The following is a 23,011-nucleotide window of genomic DNA, read 5'->3' as shown; positions in this document are numbered from 1 at the left end:
AGGTCCCTGCAAAGATCGAATGATGGGGCGGAATTTCGTCATGGCATCGCTGTGTTTTCCCAACGTGACAGCGCCCAGATATGCTGCCACTGAGCACAGTGGGGACTGTGGGGGGAGCGGCGACATCTTATAAGTGACCCTGTGGGATGTCCATCTAGTAAGTGACCCGTGGGACATCCTCAGGGCCGTCGGGAGAACCAAGCCTGAGAGGAGGGCTAGAAAGGTTACCATATGGAAGGCAGTGGTCCAATACAAAAGGTAAGCAAAGCCATCTGTTCAGATGGTCTTGTGATTCTGATGTGCCTCCTGGACTAGTTCCACGGAGAAGATGAATGAAGCTCAGTCTTATAGTTCGGAAGACTGTGTATCTCTTCCTTGAATTAGAACAAGAGTTTCAGTCATGAGCTGAGGAAGCTCTGTAGCAACCATGCCTCCTCCCTAGATACATGCACACACACATGCATGCACACACTCACACTCACATACATCATAAGCACTCACATGCATAAGTATGTACACACCTGCACTCACACACACGCACATACACACTAGAACTCACATGCACACACAAGCACTCGCATGCACACACTCACCCTCAAATGTACATGCACTCACATGTGCACACATGCATGCACAAGTAGTCACATGCATATGCACTCACACATATCTGTACACATGCACGCACACACGTATAAGCACTTACATGCCCCACACACACATGTGCACACATGCACACCCAAGCAATCACACATACACATATACAAGCACTCCCACATACACACACACAAGCGCACGTGCACAGACCACATCTCTGTCCCCCGGATCAAACACAAATGCCTACGCTGTCACTACACTTTATAATCCTCCTACAAGTGCAATGTGCAATCTGTAACCACAACTGTAAAACTGCCCATTAGAGAAAAGAAAGATGTTAAAAGAGCAAAGCCATCCAAAGGTAAATAAAATAGAAGTACCAAGGAACCTTTCCCAAAATATACAAGCCCATCAGTCCTTCTGCTCAGCCCATAAGATTTGTAACACACACTCATGTGAACACACACACACAAAGCTGCCTCGCCCCCACCCCGTCCCCTCGGTTGAGAGCGGCAGGTTTAGAAACCTCCCCCTTAATGCACAGAGCCATAGGGAAACGTACTATTCTGTGTTGCCTGGGGGACACCGAGGCAAAGAAAGAGCCATCTTTGCCAAATTAATTTTGCAGGTGACAAAGCCTTGTACACAGACAGAGAATGCAGCTGCCCCAGCAGCACAAGAAATTCTCTGCTTCTTTTCTCGCTGCTTCCCTCCAGAGCCTTCCTTTCAAAAAAAAAAAGCAAAGCAAAACATTTGCATCATATAATAAAAAACGTGTCCTAGGCTTACTCTGCCAACCTCTGAGTTAATTCTCTTTCCTACATCAAGTCCAAATGTCATGTCAAAGATAACACGCAGGAACCAGCAAATAGGAAGAAGAAGAACAAGCTAATTTAGCATTCAGAAATAAAGTCACATAAGGTATTTATTTTCTTTGAACTCCTAACACAAAATCATGCAAGTTTTGAATGCCACTTTTTTTGCACCATTTTCACAGTGTAAGATAAGAGAAATAAATTAAAAATACAGTGATTATGGTTTAAAATGCAAGCAATTTTTAGCCCTAAAAAAGATCAATGTAACATGTGAATATGAATGTGGTAGAGAAAGAGGAAATTACATGAAATTCAGTGCTATATTCTCCTGCCAACAGGCAAACTGGGTGCAATAATGTCGTGTGTGTGTATAGATATAGACCATTTAACTCCCTTTTCATAGTCTGGACACTAGATATTAACTCCTGGTTCTGTAGTTTGCTTTTATAAATATAATTTTTCTCCAGAATTCATTTATGATCCTAGCTGTGAACATTATAATTTAATTCTAGGACTGGGAGTACATTAATTATTAAATAACATCCTTAATTTCCATGCAGCTGTTCCACACATTTACTTATTTATTTTTACTACTAGAGGCCCGATGCACAAAATTCATGCACGAGTAGGCCTTCCTTCCCCCGGCTGCCGGCACCAGCTTCCCTCCAGCACCCGGGACCCGGGCTTCCCTTGCAGCCCCGGCTTCATCTGGAAGATGGCCTGGAAGAACGTCCGGAAGGATGTCTGGTCTAATTAGCAATTACACTTTTATTATTATAGATATCTTTATTGTGTTCAATACAGTTTTTAAGATCAGCGAGCACTGGGCATATATTCGGATGATTTTGGAACACACATTACATAGCAATAGTATGTGCTAGCCAGGGGTCCTCAAACTTTTTAAACAGGGGGCCAGGTCACTGTCCCTCAGACCGTAGGAGGGCCGGACTATGGTTTAAAAAAAAAAACTATGAACAAATTCCTATGTGCACTGCGGGCCCGGGGCGAGTCGGCTGCTAAGCAGGACAGGCAGCGGCACCCGGCAGGCCGGATAAATGTCCTCGGCGGGCCGTAGTTTGAGGACCCCTGTAAGGCACTGAGCTAAGAACTTTACAAGTAATTCATTTCACCTCCATCATAACACTCCTATGAGGTGGGTACTACTGTTATCTCTGACTTTCCGATGAGATAACCCAGGTGCAGAGAGAAGTCCTTTAGCAAGTCTACGGCTAATCCGTGGAACACTCTGGAACTGAACCAGCGCCCGCACTCTTAACCTCCACGCTGTGATGCAGGGAAGTCCACCCAGGTCAGGGTACCCAACCCTTCTGGTCATGCGGTTTTTCTGGGACTTATTTACACCTCACAGACAAGGAGAGTGGAGTCCACGATTTCATTAGTTGTAACTATATCTCCAGCTTCATAAAACACCAGCTGTCCTCCAAGCAGGCTAAGCATTGCTCTTATCCACACCAACCCCCCAAAAATGTGTCTGAAGGAAGATGATAACAACTTTAATTGTTTTTGATAATCTTCCCCTGAGGGTATTTTTTCCATGATTTTTTTAGGGAATGGAGGGTGGGGTGTAGGGAGAGGGAGAGAGGAAAAGGGGGAGAGAGAGAGAGAGAGGAGAGAGAGGTTGGTTGCCTCCATCAGGCTGAAATAGCAATCAAACCCAAGACCCTTCAGTGCCCAGCCAAGGCTCTAACCACTGAGATCACTGGCCAAAGCACAACCTTAATTTGTCAACAGGCCAGCCTTTAGAACCCAGGGGATTCATCCAGTGAGTTTTACTGAGCCTCTATGATGGACATGCCTCCTGCAGCTTATGTACATTAAATAGAGTGGTTAGTGACACAGACTAAGTCTTCACCTTCACAACATTGGCGATGGATGGGGAAAATACAAAAGTAACCTTGGCAATAAACTTACAATAATTCATTTTAAAATATGTTTTAAAAGGATGGTATCAATAGATGATTTAGACTTTGGAGGTCAGCAGGTCCTCAACCCCAACGACTCTGATTACTGGTTTTGGGAACATAAATTACTACTTTGGGCTTTCCAATTCCCAAGTTTTTCATAAATGAGAGAACATGTAACAACTTTAGAAAGTTGCCTGGCAGAGGGAGCATACTGAATTAACGGTAACTTCACCTTAGGGCTCGGACGCTGAGCTGTGCACAAGTTTCCTTTTCTGTAAGTCATCTCCACACAAGTGTCCTTCTCAGACCAGGAGCCTTTTTGAATAGTAAGTGCCCGTTGCATTGCAGCAACCAAATACTGCTCGTTACAGAACAATAGCACGTTTATTGACTCCCCACTCAACATTCTTAGGAATGCATACGCGAATTAGACGCCTGGAACACAGCAAAACACCTGCTCGCTACACGTCCCCTGCCCATGACACCGTGCGAACCATCTGCTCCCTCTCTCCACCCAAACGTGTCACCGCAGCTGACATAACTGTCATTCTACAGGGCGACTACACCAATTCCTAGGGTAGGTGTTTTCTTCTCTAGAGACGAGGCAAAATCGCCACCAATACCCATGGACAGCGATGATGAAATGACACCATGGATGTTAAAGGCACCCACAGGTACCTGGAAAGCAAGCGAGATCCTTGCTTCTGTGCTGTAAGTGACAGAATTCTCAGTGAGCCCGGTTCACTTCATTTCATTTGCTTCTCCGAGAGCCGAACCATCCTCACACATCAATACCACCCCGGGGAGGAGACTGAGTTAGCCCCGTCAGAGGCGGGGAGTTCGTCTGGCAAATGACCAGGGGCCCGGGTGCTGCGTGGACAGAGGCGGGCAATGCAGCGGCCCCTCCAGTTCCCGGGGGCTCCGGCGGCACCCGCACAAACACCTGTGGTCGGGATTCTGCCACTCCGCACAGCGTTTGGGCTCCCGTTCCAGGCCATTCTGAAGCCTGCGGGAAGGACGCTCCTGGGAAGCTGTCACTCGGGACTGCCGGGGGCCGTGGCTCACCTGGGAGTCCAGCGGGACGAAGGGGACTCCAGAAACCCCAGGATCCAAGGGACGAACCGCTCAAGGGTATGCTCTGTTTCGCTTGTGCCACGACTTTTCTGAACTCCTGAATTAGCATCCATTTCTTAGACACCGGGAGTTTTAACATTAAAGTTCTGATTTCTGTCCTTTCTGCCCTGGCGGGGCGCTCAATGGTTAGCGCGTTTGGCCCATGCACCTAAGGGTTGCAGGTTCGGGGTTCAATTCCCAGTCAAGAGCAAGTACCTGGGTTGCAGGTTCGATCCCTTGCCCCGGTCCAGGGTGCGTTTAGGAGGCAACCAATCGCTATGTCTCTCTCAACGTGGATGTTTCTTCTTCTCTCTCCTTCCCCCCTCTCTCCCTCCTCCCTTCCAGTCTCTCTAAAAATCAACGGAAAAAATATCTTAGGGTGAGAACTAACAACACAAACTCCCTGCTGTCCTGCTCTGGGGCACCACCCTGAGCATCTGAATGTGTGACCCTTGCCCTGTAACTGCTGTTGAACTTGGCTGTGAACAGACTCACCTATTAAAACCCTCCAACTAAACAACTGACCTGGAGCAGTCATTGAGAATATATAGTGTGCAATTTCTCTCCATTAAAATATGAAAGACTGAAGTATAGCCCAGTGATCGTTGTACTCCAAGATATTGTCAATTAATCAAAATTTATTTCCCCTCGTAATACCGAGCTGCCTCTCTCAGACCTGAACCTCAGCTCTGGGGCTCACACGTTTAAATAGTTATTCTGGCCCAGCTGGTGTGGCTCAGTGGTTGAGCGTCGACCTAGGAACCAGGAGGTCACAGTTTGATTCCCGGTCAGGGCACAGGCCCGAGTTGCAGGTTTGATCCCCAGTGTGGGGTGTGCAGGAGGGAGCTGATCAATGATTCTCTTATCACGGATGTTTCTCTCTCTCTCTCTCTCTCTCTCCGTTCCTCTCTGAAATCAATAAAAATATATTTAAAAATAAAAATACTTATTCCACGCTTCGGGTTTCTGATCGACAGACAGAGTCTGAGCCACAGAGGGGCCCAGGTGCCGAGGCTGGGATGGTTCCAGTGTCACTGACCTCCAATCCACGCAGTTTTACGAGAAATCTTAATACACGGGTGACCTTCGAGGGCCCACACGGAGTCCCTGTGAGATCCAGCATGGAATGTGACTTCTCGACCTCAGTTCCTGCTTAGTGTTGGTAGCAGGTGGCCTTAGCTGTGCCGGGAAGGTTCAGGAGGGAAAATAGTACCATTTTCTGAATACGAAAGCTCCTTATCCTCTCATCTCTCTCCGCCTCCCACCTCCTCCCCCCGCCCTTCTTCCTTTCTTCCCTTTCTTAAGGCCCAATCATGCCACTCCAGCTCCGAGTCCCCATGTCCGTGGTAGCGACCCCAGGCCTCGCTTTAGTGCAATGAGCAGAGGTGGAGTGTGGGCCGGGCCTGCCCGCTACCCAGGGAAGGTGCAGCAGCTCAGCTCACCCTCTCCTGACCGCCTCTGACTTCTGAACAACAACTGTATCCCGTCACGTGGCGAGTGGCAAAGGGCAGACAGAAGCCTCTGGACCCGCCAGGGCGGGCTGACTCCAAGGGCTGCTGGTCTCAGCCGTGGCGCCACGAGGGGAAGTCTGAGAAAGATGATTTCATTTGGAAACCATTAGCGTTCCTAATCCCGTTTGTCTCCCGCTGCGCTGGCCCGTTTTATTAGCACTGAGGGTGGCCAGGCCCCTGTCTGAGGCAGAGGCTCCTGGGAACCCTTTGTGAGCAGAGATGGAGGCACCGGAGAAGCAGCCACCATTAATTTAGATGGAAAAGTGTGGGGTTACCCAGACCCAGAACATGGCTTGCCAAACCCTGCGGAAGACAGTGACGCCGTCCAGGCTGACACTGGTGTCACAGCCCTCGGAGCGCCTGGCTTCTCAGTACCTGAGCACACACCTTGCCGAGGAGGCACACACACCCTCAGACTCCAGTTACCCCCACACCCAGTTACCCCCACATGCACACATAGCAGTTACCCCACCACCAGTTACACACACACACACATACATACACCAGTTATCATGCACATATACATAAACCACTTATCACACACACACCAGTTATCACACACCAGTTAGATACACACACACACCAGTTAGATACACACATACACCAGTTAGATACACACACATACACCAGTTAGATACACACACATACACCAGTTAGATACACACACACACACACCAGTTATCACACACCAGTTATCACACACAAATACACCAGTTAGATATACACACACACCAGTTAGATACACACACACACACCAGTTAGATACACACACATACACCAGTTATCACACACCAGTTATCACACACCAGTTATCACACACAAATACACCAGTTAGATACACACACATACACCAGTTAGATACAAACACACACACACCAGTTATCACACACCAGTTATCACACACAAATACACCAGTTAGATACACACACACACACACCATTTAGATACACACACACACACCAGTTATCACACACCAGTTATCACACACACATACACCAGTTAGATACACACACACACCAGTTAGATACACACAACCAGTTAGATACACACACACACCAGTTAGATACACACACACACACCATTTAGATACACACACATACACCAGTTATCACACACCAGTTATCACACACACATACACCAGTTAGATACACACACACAGCAGTTAGATACACACACATACACCAGTTACCCACACCCACGCCAGTTACATATTCACACATTGGTTATGACACACACACCAGTTACCACACACACAGAGTTATCACACACACACCATTATCACACACATACACCAGTTACCACACACACAGTTATTACATACACTTTAGTTATCACACACACGAGTCATCACACACACACGAGTCATCACACACACACACAGGATGGCACAGCTCCCAGCTGCGTCTCAGTGACCAGAAGTCCCTGACCGCTGAGGGTCACCGGATGACCCCGATGTGAGTCCATGTGGTACAATGGTCACTTCAATGTCTGAAAAGGCCCCGTGATGACAGGACATTCTAGGAATCTCCCGCGGCCTCTGAATCACAGCCACTGGAACACTGGCCTCTGACAAAGAGATTGTTTGACTCACACAATCGACCAAGTCACAACTCGCAGCCGAGAACATCCTTTTCCCGAAAACAAGGGCTTTCTGAGGCTCCATCCCAGCAGGAAGCCAGCGAGAAGGTTAGGAGTGAAAAGGCCCGGGAATAGCATCGGAAAGGAACGCAACGCAAGGAAAGGGCATCGGAATAGCATCGGAAAGGGCGCCACGGCTGAGACCAGCAGCCCTTGGAGTCAGCCCGCCCTGGCGGGTCCAGAGACTTCTGTCTGCCCTTTGCCACTCGCCACATGACGGGATACAGTTGTTGTTCAGAAGTCAGGGGCGGTCAGGAGAGGGTGAGCTGAGCTGCTGCACCTTCCCTGGGTAGCGGGCAGGCCCTTACTCACCCCGCAGTCACTGGGTTCCCCCTGGGTGGTGGGATGCTCCAGCAGCTGAGGAAGGAGCATTGCCAGTCCTCGTCCCCATGGAGCGTACGTTCGGGACCAGGATGAGGGAAAACAGCCGTGTCTGTCAGTAACCAATCGTGTTGGAGGAATCAGTGTGGCTTTAGGTGGTGCGCTACTGGACTCCGTTCATTGGTCTCAGGAACCCACATCAATCTGACACCATCGAGGGGAACTTATTGGCCCACAAACAAAGCTGGCACCCGAACATCGGCAGGCCGTCCTGGTCCCGTCTGGCTCGCTTGCTGGCCACAATGACTGAGCTTTCACCACGTATCGGATATAACACAGGGTGCCATTGTACCTGTTCAAAACAAACTCTGTACCATTCCCTCCTCTTTACTGAGGAGACGACCAGGGCTCAAAGACCTATGTGTTTATTAAACTACATTTCATTTTCAAAATTGAGCTATCGGCTATTGGAGTGGGTATACATTTCTTTGGGACATCCTGTATATAAAACATATGTATTCTTTCTCCCATCTGTGGCACTAAGAAGAGATTAAATTGTTTAACATACTCTAGTCAAAAGTAGACTTTGTAAAGCTGAAACAATAGTCATTTCAGTGAAGTCTAAACAGAGTAAAGACGAGGCAATCAAACAAAATATTGAACTATTTAAACGAATAACAAGGTGTAGGTCATTTTCCCTTTACTAGGTTTAGAAATGTTATGCAATTTTATTTTGACCAAAAGGACCTCAGAGGTGTTCTCATGGATTTTATAAGAAAAAAGAGGAAACATTTTTGTAGTGATCTTTCTAGAGGGTGTGGTGGTTGAACGCTTCAGCCCGAAGCCACCTTCTTATCATTTGATTTTACAGTCCTTGGATTTCAATTTCCAACTCAGCTTGATATCTTCAGTTGGAAAAATAAATTCATTTTAAACAGGACTGTAAAAATGTGACAATTACAAAGGGAAGAATTTGAGAAACTAACCATAATGGGAAATAAAACGTCCCACGGCAGCACTTTAAGGGCTTCTTAGCAGAAGAAATATGTGCTATAAACTGTAATCTATGATAACAGAAACTTCTACAATGTAATTTTAAAAATATAAGAAAAGCTGCTGAAAGGCGGAAATTTGCTTGTTTCCAAAGCATTTCCCCAAAAGCAACACTCCCCCTAACCTGCATCAGACAGGCTTCCCACCTGAGCTAAAATGTCCAGGTTTAGATTTGTGTGGGGAACTATGGGACGTTACAGCAGAAAGGAGTCTTGAAATCACTTAATCCAACACCTCTATTTTATAGAAGTATAAAGTTGAAACTCAAAGTAATAAAATCATAAGCCTAAAATCAGTGCTGGAACCCAAGGTGATGATGATGAAGATGATGTTGATGGAGGTTGTGGTGATGATAGTGGTGATGATGATGGTGACAGTAATAATGTGATGGTGATGATGGTGATGGTGATGGTGATAATGGTGGTGGTGGTAGTGATGATGATGGTGGTGATAATGATGGTTATGATAATGATGATGATGGTAGTGATGGTGATGTTAATGAAGATTATGGTGATGATAGTGGTGATAATGATGGTGGTGATGGTGATGGTGGTGATAATAATGACAATGGTGATAATGATGATGATGGTGGTGATGGTGATAATAACAGTGATGGAAATAATGGTGATGATGGTGATGACGATGGTGATGATGATAACGATGATGGTGATGATGGCTGTGATGATAATAATGGTGATAGTGATAGTGGTGGCAATGATGATGATGGTGATGATGATAGCTAACATTTATCGGGGCAATTCTATGAGATAAGGATTACAGTCAACAGCTTGAGGTTCAAAGAGGTTGTCCAATTTGTCCAGCATTCTCAAATGAGAAATTGCCCAATTTCTGATTTTCCTGGTGCTAAAATCCATTCTCTGAATCAGTACACTACCTATGGCCCTGCCCTCTGCCTGTAGCCAGACTGATCTCCCACCACCACCCACTCCCGAGAAAAACGTCCAATCAGATGTCTCCTTCTTGCTGTCCCTCTTGTCCAGCGACTTCCTATCTCTGAACAGAGAGCAGTTCCTCCGAGAAGCATTCGCTGACCTCCACAAGTCAAATCTCTGTTTAACTCTCCTAGCTGGCACTTAGAGAAGCAATGTGACATTGTTTGAATGACAATCTGGTCAATAGGTCTCGGCCCTATTAGACTGTAAGCTTTAAGAGGGTAAAAATGGGGTCTGGTTTTGTTTGTTGTTATATCCTCAGCCGAGTGGCTCGCAACAGTTAAACAAAAACAATTTTTGAATGAATGAATGTTTTTTAAAGGTTTAATTCTTACAAAGGAAGGAAGCATCCTGTACTAGACAACTGGACAGTCATTTCTAAGATTTATTTTCCTTTCACTGCCATTTTACCGACGGCACAGGTTGACAATGTCACCAATAACATACAGTGTGAATGACAGAAGAATACGGAGGACGGGGACACTGTGCACAGCTCGGGGCCGACTACGCGCACAAAGCGAACGGGAGCAGCAAACCTCCCACGAGGGTTGATGCGCTGAGTAAGGAGACGTTAACAATATGCCCACAAACACGGACTGACGCCTCCGACCCCGCTACACGCAAGAGACCATCTTTTCTCCATAGGAACTCCTGGCCCTGCTCTTGGCAGATGTGGAGAGGACCTCACTACGGACGTAAGGGCTGGCTACCCGGGAAGCAACGGCCCATGGACGTCTGCAATAAGCGACCGAGCCCAGGGTGCCGCCCGCCCTGCTTGAACGTAGAACTGGAGCTCTCTGTCAAAGCGCCAACACGATTCGCTCCGTTTCTCAGATGGAGCAAGCTGCCCTGGAGAAAGGGAGATGGTGCTGTGTGGGGCTCTGCGTAGCTTTGATGTTTCCTCTGCGTTCTCCCTGCTCTTGCTTTTCTTTTCTTTTTTTAAAATATATTTTATTAATATTTTACAGAGAGGAAGGGAGAGGGAGAGAGAGCTAGAAACATCGATGAGAGAGCAACCTCGATCAGCTGCCTCCTGCACACCTCCTACTGGGGATGTGCCCGCAACCAAGGTACATGCCCTTGACCGGAATCGAACCCGGGACCCTTCAGTCCGCAGGCCGACGCCCTATCCACTGAGCCAAACCGGTTTCGGCTGCTCTTGGTTTTCCGAGCAGAGAATTCGGGGTGCGTGGCGAGGCGCTCACCTTTGACCTCTGTGCACAAGGCCTCCTTCCGTGGCGGGAGCGTTTATGGCAGAGGCCGGGAGCTCTGATGGGAGCCTTTGATTTACTTCTTAATTCCCCGTTCATCTCATGGCGGGCTGAGAGGCGTCTGCCCTTCCCTCCCCGGTCGGGCGGGTGAGCGCAGTGATGTATGTCATATTTTACTTCCTCTCCAAGGCCTCAATCAATTCTGCTGTCGGGGGAGCTGCCTGTGATTTGTGTCCGTGTCACACGTGGTATTTTTCCAACATGGATGTCTTAGGGAAAAAATGGCACTTGGTTGAGGAAACAAAATCTTCTCCCTTCACTGGACTTGATTCTGAGTCATTTCTTTGGTCGTGTTACGTAATTTTATGGGCATTTTATTTTTGCCATCTGTCATGTTGTTACTTGAAAAGTCCTTTTAAATATAAGATCCAAAGGGTGAGTTACTTAAGAAGACCACCCCAGTTTTGCTGGGTTTCAGTGTCTGTTTGGAATATCTTAATGGCCGTTCTGTGACCATAGGTAGCTTGATGTTAATAAAGGAAGCGAGCACAGGGAATCGGAAGTTATTAAGCATCATCAGCCAGGGAGCACAAGCCTGCTTCACCAGGAAGCCACAGGTTCACGCGCTCCCCAGGGAACCACGGGTCTCTCCCCACAGATCACGGGGAAGGGACAGAACCAGAAAGGGGAGGTGAGCACCTGCTCGCTAACAGCCAAGAGGGCACCCCAGAGGCTGTCCGCCTCGCCTGGGAAAAGATCGGACTGGACAAGAGACACAACCTGGGAGACCTAGGACACAGATTGGTTTAGGAGGTGGACCCACCAGAAGCCTGGGAAAGCTTGGGAAATTCACTGGTTACTTTGACAAAGGCGCCTGTTCTTTCCCAAACCCGAGAGGATATGATCCCAGCTAACAAAGAACTCTCTCTGTGTCTCTGTCTCTGTCTCTGTCTCTGTCTCTTTCTCTCTCTCTCTGGGTATCACACACTCACCCCTTTTGCTCGCCTGTTCTCTCTGTAGCAGCCATGTGGACCTACTAGTCACAGTCGCCTGGGCCCATGGTAGACGGGTGGGCTCCGAGTGTGGTCCTGGACACAGAGCCAGCCCAAGCACAGCCGGGAACACGGGCTAAGCTGGCCGGATGGGGAGAAAGGCTGGACTGGCCTGGCCTTGGCAGGGCACAGGATCTCTGGACCTTGGCCCTACTTCCGGGCCTGATGAAGGCAAGATTGGACTTCGTGCATGGCGGGGCAGATGGAGATGAGATGCTGGGTAGCCAGCGGCACTCCTTTGATTTTGCATCTGATGTCATAGATAAATCTTCCCATGCCACGCCCTCCCGTGCACGGCTCCCAGCTTGTCCTCCTTCCACAGGAACCCACTCCCACCGGCAACAATGTAACTTCCGTCTCTTCCCTGGAACGGGATGGCAACTGTTTTCCTCCTGATAAAGGACTCTACCTTCTGAAATTGCGAAGGAAGAAAATGTGCATAAAATTTTAGAGAATGGTTATGAGGACTGAACCCAATCCTATCCAAGTCTTAGAAACCAGGGGGCTGCTTGCGACAACCGTGATCGTCAATCGGAACTCCCCAAATCGCGCTCCTTCTGAGATCTCTACATCCCAGATGCCACTTCCCTGGGGACCTGCGGCCCACTGCAGCTTTTTGACATCCTACCTGTGTATCTCAGCTTCCCTGAGGGGCCCTCACTGCGTTTCCAGGCCTTAGAAATCAAAGTTATTTGGGTATGAGGTTTGAGTGAAAGCGACTTCAGTAAGACTCCAGTTGAAACGACTATATTTTTGGCACCTCAATACCCCAATTATGTATGCAAACTGGAGGCCATCCAAAGACCGGGCAGGAGAATGAGGAAGGGAAGGGAGAGCTGGCTGCGGAAGGAGGGCAAGGCGTCCCAGTGCCCGGAGCGGGTAAACAACAATAAAGGACCCAGCAGCTCATAAATATTTAAAGGTGTAAACACCAAAAACGGACAGGCATGATTAATGCTGGGACAAGGGGATAGAGCTAGTCTGATGTATCTGTGCAACGGCCAGGAGAAAGAAAGAAAGGACACCGGAGCTTCCAGCTCCAGTGGCCACCCCCCACCCACCCAGGTGTCTTCCCACCAACCGCCCATCTTTTCAAAAGCAACTTGTGACATGCAGGAAGTGTTTCTACACACACACACACACACACACACACACACACACACACGTGCGCGCTCCTTTAACAGCCAATCGCAGGCGATTTGCGGATTGGCTCTCATCTCCAACGCTGGCTCCAGAGGCCACCCCAGGAGTGTACTCTGTCCACCTAAGATTTTCCTACTGAGATGCGGACGGTAGAAATAAAGCAAAGACTTCCCGTGTGCCAGTTGTCCTAATTTAATGAGTATCATCCAAACCACTCAGTTCCACCCAGTCATTCTACCTCTTCCTGGCAGAGATGATGATGGAAAGGGATGTATAAAGCTGCAATATCTTCGGCCCCAAGAAAAGAGGAACGGCTAAGGCATCGAGCAGCTCACTTCCTTCCCGTGCAGTTGGACAATCCCTTTGGCCTAACTCCAAGAGCTCCTGCCAAAAAAGTTGCAGACAGATTGGGAGGCCTCTGGAGAGAGCCTCACACCAATTCACCGGAACACAAAACCCCCTGTCCCTGTCCCCACCCCCACCCCCACCCCGAGTCTCAGAACGGTCCCCACTGCTTTCCAACCGACCGAGTGACACTCCACACACTGGGCCTGTCCACTTTGCTTACCGACCGCATTCCAGTCCCATTGCAACTGCTCTGACCCCGGTATTATCTGCATTATTAATACAAACAGAATTGTTTATAGATGACTGACAACGCCCAAGCAGCAGTTAACATGGCTCCTGACCCTCCTTGGGGGCGATGCGTGGGTCGGACTGTGGTTCCTGAGCTCCCTGGCTAACAGAGCGGTTGAGCTGTTCTCTTGAGCAGAGGACCCCAGAGGCGGCCAGTGTCCGTGGTGTCCAGCATCCTCCACGTGGGACAGCTGTCACTCAGCAGGAACGGCAAACATGAAATGTGTGCACGTGTTGGCTGCAAATGAGACTGGCCGATCCTGCAGCCCCAGTTCCTGGGGCTCAAGGGAGATGATGTGAGAGGGGTAGCCTTTCTAAACCCCAGGGACAACAATACGCGTTAGAGTTCCATTTTGCCTCAAACGTCTAAGGTTACAAGAAAAATGTCTCTGATAACGGCTGTGAAGGACGAACAGAGAAGGCAATTAAAACATTCAAGATGCTGGGTCACCAGACTCGCGCAGGGAAGACTGAGAAGACTAGAATCTTTGATGTGGAAGATGAATACAAAGAACAGATCAAAACTAAGAAAACCCTGAAGGCGACAAGCCAGGTGATATAACTGTATTTTCTACAATCTGAGGCTGTGGTTGGGAGAGGGGAGAACCCTCAGAAATAAGCGGAGGCCAATCACACACAACAGAATTCTGTTGCTAAGATACGTCATGTATGTTAAAGAAGTAAGTAACTTTAAAAAGGTCGAGACCGTTCTGGGGAGTGCGCTCAGAGTATAACAGGGCGGAGGGTCTAGATTTCACTACCTGAGAACATCAAGGAGAAAGAACACAGCCCCTCAGGAGCCCCTCCCTTGTCTACAGACAGCGGCCTGGGAGGACCTGGACTGACCAACCACAGCCGGGCCCCTCAGGTCCCCAGGTTCTGGGCTTTGAGCTCTCCAGGTGGCACGCAGGTCATCAATACACACCTGCCTGAATGATTGGGCACCCACCAAGGGTGTTACCTGGGGAAAATGACCTAATTTCTACTTTCTCTACCACCCAGTGATGATACAGTGCATCCTGATGATCATCTCTGAAGTCGGCGCCAACAGGACTCATCTCCTGCAGGAAAGTTTGCTGGCCAGTGTCCTGGGCAACCAGGTACCTGGAGCCAGGAGTGTAAGGGGGTTGGTGGGAGCAGAGCCCTCAGGGGAAGGAGTGCCCGGGGCTACAGAATCAGGATAACCCTGGAAGCCAAGCTTTAGCCACAATAGTAGCCAAACTCACAGCTTGACCCCCAGCCCCTGTGACACCCGAGGGGGGGCTGGTGCTCTTCCGAATTACACCACTTACAGACCCCCCCGCCCCCCGCCAGAAGCCACAGGCTGCCTCTGGAGCAGAGATTCCTGTTGTCCCCGCGGCTGTGACAGGGGAGGTGTGCCCTGGCCGGTGGCTCAGCGGGCTGGGGCAGCCTCCTGTACACCAACAGGTTGCAGGTTGGATCCCCAGTTAGGGCGCATACCAACGGGAGGCAACCAATCAACGCTCCTCTCTCATATCAATGTTTCTCTCTCTCTCTCTCCCTAAAATAAATAAGTAAATAAAAAACATCCTTGGGGGAGGATTAAAAAAATAACTGGGAAAAAGAAAACAACGTTTTGATTTTAAAAAGCAGAGGTAATGTCTAAAATAACTGTTATTCTGTAAGTGCTCACTAGCAAATGGAATCTTTGTTCTGTAAAAAAGTTCTAAGTGCAAACACCTCACTTATAAAACTGTGAAAACAAATAGCTAATCGGAAGAGCATGCGTTACTCTAATCACTGGAGAAAACCCGAAACTGCTAAAGCGACGTCATGAGATGTGCAAAGATCCAGGTAGGCCACGGTTCCTGGCACTCTACATGTTCACTGCTTAACTCTGACTCTAATTTAATAAAATGCTGATGCTTATAGGTGACAATGTATAACAAAATACGCCAATGCAATGATAACTCACACCTAGCTGTAAGAGGGACCCAGTAACTGTGTGAAGCGCTCCAGGAACCGATATGACACAGAAACATAATTGTGTCCCTCAGAGACCAGGTTGACACTTTGTAACAGCCTCAAACGTGCAGACGGGAACCATGACTCAGCGAGCCTCCCCCTGAGCTCAGCACAGGGCAGTGCCCAGCCGCTCACAGGCAGAGAGAGAACATGGGAACTCAGCGCACAGCCTTCTGGTCGACCGGCAGTGGGTGTCCTGACCGCCCCTGCTGCCAAAGATGGGTCAGCTAATCTATCAGAAATATAAGAGGGTCCAGAGATGTCCGATGTGAAGGGAGTAAAAAATGCTTTGAAAAATATTCATCAAAACGAAATTTGTATTAGGCTAAATGAGTAAGCTGAAAGTAGAGCTGAGGGTCACAGCCACATATTTAGGGTGACAGAGAATGGGAAACAGTCTACAGATACACTCCCAGCCTGGCCAGCGTGACTCAGTGGTTCAGCATCAACCCGTGAATCAGGAGGTCATGGTTCGATTTCCGGTCAGGGCACAGGCCCGGGTTACGGCTCTATCCCCAGTCGGGGGCGTGCAGGAGGCAGCTGATGAGTGATTCTCTCTCACCATTGATATTTCTATCTCCCTCTCCCTCTCCCTTCCTCTCTGAAATCAATAAAAATATATTTAAAAAATAAAATGACCCAAAATGAACTCAGTCCTTCCCTGGGAAAGCGAAACCGTTTCTCCCAGGGCAGGTGGCTGCCCAGGGACCCGGGAGGCTCCACACAGCTGTCCGGGGACGTGTCCATGTGAAGCCTCGGCTCTGGTCTCCTCTGTGGGATGTGGGGCACAGCCGGAGAGAAGCACCCTCCTTGTCTCTCCACAGGGTCCGCTCACCCGGAGCACAGACAGGCTCTCCTCCCTCCGTGTGCGCTGAATGCTCTGAATTGATTCTGCAGGAGACCCTTTGATCCTCCACAAACAAGGCCCCTTTGAAGCTTGGGGAACAGAGTGCTTAGGAGGGTTTTCCCACAGGGCTAGCCGGTCACCAGTCACCCGGCTCACTTTGTAGGTCCGTCCTGACTTTCTGCAGCTCCTCGCGGGGCCTCCTCACGCTGCTGAAACCCAGGGCGCAGGGCAGGCACGGGGACCCACGCACAGCAGAACTGAACCACAGCAGCGAAACCTGCACCCACCGGGCCCAGGTCCCACCCCGGACAGACCACAGAGCAATGGAGAGGGGAAAAATTCTACCCCATCACGTCTGGATGCGGGAGGGGTACAGACAGGTCATGGATTTGCAGGCTCAAGGCAAAAGCTTAAAGATTAAGGTCTAAATTGCATGCAGCCAACATTATTTTTTTTAGTTTTTTAATATATATATTTTTATTGATTTCAGAGAGAGGAAGAGAGAAAGAGATAGAAATATCGATGAGAGAGAATCATTGATTGGCTGCCTCCTGCATGCCCCACACTGGGGAGTGAGCCCACAACCCAGGCGTGTGTCCTGACTGGGTATCAAACAGGGACCTCCTGGTTCATAGGTCGACACTCAACCACTGAGCCATCCCAGCCGGACCAATCAACATTATCTTCTGTTTTCTGGAAACTTCTTTAAAGGTTACAGAGTATAGTCTGAACTCAGCTATAAGGAGCCCCCCTGAAATCTCAACAGGTGTTTTATAATCCAACAAGAAGTGGATAAACTATACCTTAGAGCTGAATGAATTATCTGAAAATTTCAAGCAAAAAATCCTTTCCTCTCACCTGCCCATGCCCACAACAATTTCCGGAACTCAAGGCTCTCTCTAGTCTGGGAAAAGGGCTCAGCTCTGAACGGCCCACTCTCTCTGGACACGCACATCCTTCTGCCTTGAGGAAGGCAGACCCCCGTGTTATCCCGGCATCACCTATTCAGGATGCACCTGGAGGGAGTGCCCTGCGTGTGCTCTGGGCCCCGGGGAGAGGGGAGTGGCACCTGACAGTGACGCAGGGAGAACGGCTGGTCGGACAGCTCTGTGAGTGGTGTTCTCTCCTGCCATGTTTCACACATCAGTGCTCAGAATTAATGACGTTTCTGAAGGACATAACAATTAGGGGGGAAAAGATAAGGAAAGCGTTTTAATGAATGGAATCAGGCATCAACCATGTGGGCAGAAATGATAATTAATAAAAAGTGAAATGTATCATCACCTGGAAACACAAAGCAGCGTCTCCTTAGGAAACGCACACGAGGCTGATGCGGGAAATCGATGCTCACTGCGCGGCCGCAGAACCGCACCATTAATCCCGCGTCCACTCACGGGCCTTCAGCGTGTGAGCGGTGGGACTCCGGGTAATATCAGCTGCACAGAGTCCGGAAGGAGGACTCTAATGAGGTCCCATGAGACACAGAGAGTTAAGTCACGTTTTCGCCGTAAAAGAGCATTTTTCGTCCACTTAATGGACATTACCTTCCATAGCCGGTACCACACACACGGTCAGATCCGCTATTCCGTCTCCCATCAGGAACGGGAGGCAGCCTGCCTCTCGTCTAAAATATGCCACAGAGCTGACTGCAATGTAATAGGGGATTTAGAAACCCACGGGGAAAAGATGCCACTTGATCTCGGACTGATAGCAATCCCTCTCCACCCTCGGTCACCGGCTCTCCTGGGCTAATGAACCATTCCAGCCCTATCACCACCCTGCACGCCAGCAGACACGCAGTCCCCTCGGCACTCAATTTATGCAAATTATAATCAATAGAAATAAAGTATCCACTTAGGCATAATCCACTTAGGTATAATCATTTTAAAATATTGCCCGTTAGACACGCACGTACATTTACACAACCGAGTTTATGGGAAAATGTCAATAGTCACACGTGGGGGCCTGGCTGACTATTAACCTCTAAGCAGACAATTGGGCACCGTCAAGGAGAAAAACAGCCCATGTCTTCCTGGGACGGAAGCCTTTCGCTCTTAGGTCCCATGGCCTCCCATCGCAGGCCGGCTGCCTGGGTGGAGGCTGGAGGGTCTCCCCATGCGGCCCTGTGCCCTCACCACACGCAGACTTGAACTGAAATCCCCACGAAGAAGCAAACACCTTGTTGTTAAAACCACGCATTCCAATAGCATCATTAAATTGGGTCTCAACGCGCTCTGAGTCCTGATTCTTTAATCCCAACAACAACCTTTCTTAGGCCTAAGAAACGCAGGCGGGTGGATCGATCCGTCGCTCCCTCCACGGGCTGACGGACATCAGCTGTTAGCTGCAATAAGCGTGGCCGAGATGTGCTGTCACTCACCTTCCCGGGCGGGCGGTGTGGACCGAGGGTGGGGCAGCAGGTGAGGAAGGCGGGCAGGGACGGCAGGTGTGCACGGGGGGGGGGGGGGGGGGGGGGGGGGGATCCGCCTACGCTCACCACCCAGACAAGCAGACCAGTTCCTGCCCCTTGGCGAATACTGGGAGTCCCTCCTGCAAAGCCAAAGCATAGGGATCTCCAGGTAGGAAATGGGGCGACGTGGGGACCGACGAACAGAGGCAAACACAGGAGAAAGCACGCCCAGGCCGTAAGGACAGGGAGCCGGGAAGGCTGGAGGCCTGGCAGCGAGGCAGCCGGCAGGTCGGGGCCCCTCAGGATGGGACCTGCACAAGCCGCACAGAACCCAGCCTGCCGAGCGAGGGGGGCCGCCATCACCTGCGATCCCTCCCAGGGGCCTCTCCTGTCCTGGTTCCACACACACCACCGACGGCCTTCCAAGGTGACGTGTGCCACCCTTTCGTCCTTATTTTCACGTAACAGCGATTGAATGTGTCAGAGAAGGGACAGGGTTTCCTTTGTGTTTGCTCCCCTTTAGCTCAGGAACCCCCCCTCCCCCCCCCCCCCCCCCCCCCCCCCCCCCCGCAATCAGCCCCAGGACCCAGCAGACCTCCCTGGAGTGTGCCTGAACGCTGCCCACACAGGTGCTGTTCGCAACCCGCCTCCCGTCCACCTTCCGGGTAACACAGCCTTCCTGTCTCCCTGCTTCTTCTCAGATCACTTTTTTTTTTAAATATTTTTTTTTCTGATTTCAGAGAGGAAGGGAGAGAGAGAGAGAGAGAGAAACATCAATGATGAGAGAGAATCGTGGATCGGCTGCCTCCTGCACACCCCCTACTGGGGATCGAGTCCGCAATCCGGGCATGTGCCCTGATCAGGAATCAACCATGACCTCCTGGTTAATAGGTCGATGCTCAACCACTGAGCCACACCGGCCAGGCTCAGATAGCTTTTCTACGAAAGCCATTAAGCAGAAAAATATGAAAACTGGTTTCCAGGACGACTCCCCGCTTAGCAGTGACAGGGGCGCACCTGGGGGTGGGTATTACGGTGAGCCGGGCGCGCCTGGGTGCCGGTGCGGGACGTTCCAGCCCCTTCGCAGCCCTGGCCTCTTCCCTGTCTGCTCCCTCCGTGTACGACGTAAACATGAAGGTACCGACGCGGACTCCTGGTGAAATTATTCACCTGAAATAATAACCATGAATTAACCTGACGTGCATCTCAGCTTTTGCCCCAAATTTCCCGGTTTAAACAGGAAAATATTTTGACAGGAACTAACACGCCCTGCTTGTTATGTTTGCAAAACTCCCCCACGTGACGTCGGCTCAGAAAGCCTCTCTCCCGACTGAAGAGTCTCCGAGGCACTGGGGCGAGGAGGAAGCGTTTGGAAAATGAGGGGGAAGATAAAAACACGGGCACCACAGGGTAAGCGATGTTCCCTAAGAAGTCACAGAAATGGTTCCGCTCTAAAGAGGGCAGGCGGGGTGGGGGAATCGCCCCTCTTGTTACTATTGCAGCTATTCCTCCCTGCATTTCAGGTAACCTCGGGAGCACCATCGCTTAGCTCCTGCACAATGCTGTTGTGTGTGTGTGTGTGTGTGTGTGTGTGTGTGTGTGCATACAAGTGTGTGACCACTCATGTGTGTGCCTGGGCATAAGAAAACGTGTTAGTGTCTGAACCGGCTTTCCCGTTTGCTTTATTTTTTTATTTTACATGTTTGATCCTCGCCTGAGGATATTGTTCCATTGCTTTTTAGGGAGAGTGGAAGGGAGAGGGAAAGACAGAGAGAAACATTGATGTGAGAGAAACACATCGATTGGTTGCCTCCTGCATGCACCCTGACCAAGACCCAGGCTGGGGAGGAGCCTGCAACCGAGGCGTGTGCCCTTGACCGGAATCGAACCCGGGACCCTTTGAGCCACACCAGCGAGGGCCATGTTTGCTTTATGACCTGTCCTTATAAAGAAAAAAAAAGCTATGCTAAGAATTCATTCTGGCGGCACCTTTCTGGATGGCTCTCTACTGTCTATTCCTCTTCAGACTTCAGAGATGTTACACTTGGTTTAACTCTAAGGGTCAAATGAAGGGCAGTCTGACACCCTGTATCACGCCCATCACAACAGGCCTGCTATTCACCTGGAACGTCCACCTGTGAGCTACTGGGGGCCCAGCAAGCAGCTCTCCCAGGCAGCCCACTGCGCTGTGTCCTCCCTACAGGCCCGTCCTGGGTCCCCACCACCCAGCCCCACTGGTCCTCCCCCTCCCTCTGGCCTGCTGGCCCCCAATTCCCTCTGCCCCGCTGCGGGATCACCCTCCTTACAGAGCCTTCCTGTGACTCCTTACGCCCAAACCACTGCATCACCCGGCTGGAAGAATACCCTGCCTCGCTTAGAAAAGCCCCGCTCCCAGCCCAGTTCAGGCCAGGCTGTTCCCACCTCCCGTGGGGAAGCCTGGACCTGGCTCACCACACCCCGCCCCTCTCCCAGTGGAAAAGGGGCCTTTTATAAATCAGAGCCAGCACCAGGAGGCCCTGCCGAATCTGCCCCAACATCCCCTGTAGGACTCACCCATGAAGACTGTGGAGGTCAGGCCTTCTGGGGGTCCCAGAGACACCAAACCTCTCCCCCCGCAGCCCATCCGCCCTCCTCCCGCTGCCCAGACCTGTTCCTCTGGCCGGACCCCTCCTGCCTTCTTCCCCCTCAGGCTCAGCTCCTCAGAGTCACCTTCTCCGCTCAGATCCTCAGAGTCACCTTCTCCGCAAACCTTCCAAAAGCCACTTCCCCCTCTCAGGCTCCTCTCCCGCAGACCTCTGTTTCTTTCTGTAATGACTTGTTTATTTGCTTATTTCCTGGCTGGCATTCAGTCAGGGTGCACTTGGGGAGGGCAGGGAGCTCGTCTCCACCCTAAAGCTTAGCACAGCCCTGGGATTTATGAGCAGCTCAATAAATATTGGTTGAGTGAATGAATGACTCCTTGGAATCAGAACCACACACACACACAATGCACACGCACACATGTGCACAGGTGCATCATATGCATGCATGCACGCTGCATGTGCACGCACAGAGGTGTCATGTTCACACATGCATGTGCACACCCATGTACACACAGATGCATCACACATGCACACACAAACATGCACATGCACACATGTGCACACACACTTCACTGGGAGGCACGGGCTCTTCTTCTGTCTTGTTTCTGGGGCACAGGGACCCCCCAAAAGGTTTTGTTTCCTGATACTGCTCTTCCCCAGCAGGAATCCGGTGGAACCAAATTGCTCAGCAGGTGCACAGAAGGCAGCTGCCTCCCCGATGCACACAGGACTGAAGGGGAGAAAAGTCAAGCTTCTAAAAATCCCTCCCTCCGCGGCTTTAGCTGCTGATGGGCACAGCAGCCGGAGCACAGAGGTGCTGAGGCGGCACCGGCCAGCTGCAGGCGAGCCAGCAGCTCACCTGGCTCCTGGAAGCACTGACAACGAAGATGATGACTTGCAGTTTCTCTGCACCGCAGAGCTGGGGGGAGCTTCCGTGCCTCTGTCAAGGCGCTTCTGTAAACACACTGCTGAAGAAAGAACGCTGGGCATGGCACCTGGGACCAAGTGCCAGGCTGGGGGAGGGAAAGTGGAGAATGCTCGTGCTCTGGGTAAGAATGGCCTGGTTAGTAGCCTTTGCCCAGAGGCATGGTCCCTTCGTGTTGTCTGAGGAACCTCCAGCGGCCATCTTTGGGGGCCGATGGGCTCCTGGGAGGACGGAGGCAGCACACCTCCTACATGTATGGCCAACACCAGGCGGAGGAGTGCTCAGAGCTAATGAAC

At 50.3% G+C, this 23,011-nt stretch overlaps 1 protein-coding gene across 15 annotated transcripts in view; it reads right to left on the bottom strand.

Annotated features, from left to right (window-relative positions):
- CHL1 (cell adhesion molecule L1 like) overlaps positions 1–23,011 on the bottom strand; it is a 108,139-nt gene that overhangs the window by 76,122 nt on the left and 9,006 nt on the right. Inside the window, exon 1 of one of the 15 annotated variants that reach the window (XM_080672434.1) lies at positions 7,909–7,959. The exons of the other annotated variants lie outside the window; for them this stretch is intronic. The gene's annotated coding sequence lies outside the window, so the exon portion shown is untranslated. Of the gene's footprint in view, positions 1–7,908; positions 7,960–23,011 lie in introns of those variants that run through there. 15 annotated transcript variants of the gene reach the window in all.

The sequence above is a fragment of the Plecotus auritus genome (assembly GCF_963455305.1).
Source record: "Plecotus auritus genome assembly, chromosome: 6".
Taxonomy (NCBI): domain Eukaryota; kingdom Metazoa; phylum Chordata; class Mammalia; order Chiroptera; family Vespertilionidae; genus Plecotus; species Plecotus auritus.
This window is presented reverse-complemented; position numbering and strand designations above follow the sequence as displayed.